This window comes from Echinops telfairi, unplaced genomic scaffold, assembly GCF_000313985.2.
Source record: "Echinops telfairi isolate 266 unplaced genomic scaffold, ASM31398v2 ScPeMD7_7400;HRSCAF=8409, whole genome shotgun sequence".
NCBI lineage: Eukaryota > Metazoa > Chordata > Mammalia > Afrosoricida > Tenrecidae > Echinops > Echinops telfairi.
In genome coordinates this window covers 37,321,249-37,322,118 of record NW_022111300.1, presented here as the reverse complement: position 1 = coordinate 37,322,118, position 870 = coordinate 37,321,249, and the positions used below count along the sequence as shown (strand labels likewise).

The 870-nt window shown below is 47.9% G+C and overlaps 1 protein-coding gene across 1 annotated transcript in view; it reads right to left on the bottom strand.

Moving 5' to 3' along the window:
• Window positions 1–870, bottom strand: part of ME2 (malic enzyme 2) — a 49,397-nt gene that overhangs the window by 19,163 nt on the left and 29,364 nt on the right. The window lies entirely within an intron of this gene.

Here is an 870-nt window from a genome sequence, read left to right as displayed (position 1 = left end):
CATTGAGTAGATTCCAACTCATGGTAACTATAGGACATAGTTAGAAATGGCCTCTGTGGGTTTTTGAGGTTGTAAACCTTTATGGAAGCAGAAAGCCTCAGCTTTCACCAGCAGAGGGCTGGTGGCTTTGAACTGCTGATCTTGTGGTTACCAGCTTAACAAGCGGCCCACTACGGCACCAGGGCTCCTTAATTGCATTTGGGTGGGGGGTACCCCTCGTACCTACTTCTTATTTTTAATATTTCTCTGTATTTCAGGGTTTAGATTTCAGGCCAGAGGTCAGGAAGATAAGGTAGGCTGGGGCCAAGTAAGGGACAATTTTGAATGCCAAATTAGGGAATGAGGACTGTACCCATCCTCCCACTGTAGAATTACTCTCGTGGCTGCAGAGTAAGAACTCTGCTAGCATCCCTTTAGGAAGGATAAACCCGTCTGTGATGTGAGGACGTGATCGGTGTAGGGTTAGGACAGAGAGGAAACACAGCTGAGGGGCTATGATGACAGAAAGACAGGAAGACCTGAAGCAGGGACAACTATGAGGCATCAAAGTAAACAGAGACGTGATGCTGAGAATTGGGGTGTGAGGGAGAAGCTCTTACAACACTGAGGCATTGTAGATGACAGAGAAGCTCTTACTTGGTCGTCCAGGTGGGGAAGTAAGGGGCAGAAGAGAGAGATGGACATTTCTGAGGCAAAGGTGGGTTCCGTTTTGAGATGCTAACTCTGAACCAGAATGTGTTGTGAGCATCTCTTATGGAGCAGTAAGTAGAAAGGCAGGTCAGGGTCAGATCATAAAGGTAAGGAACGTGAACTGTAGCCTGCAGCAGGAGGTCGCCTCTGGGAGATGCCAGGCCAAAGGATGGTACAACA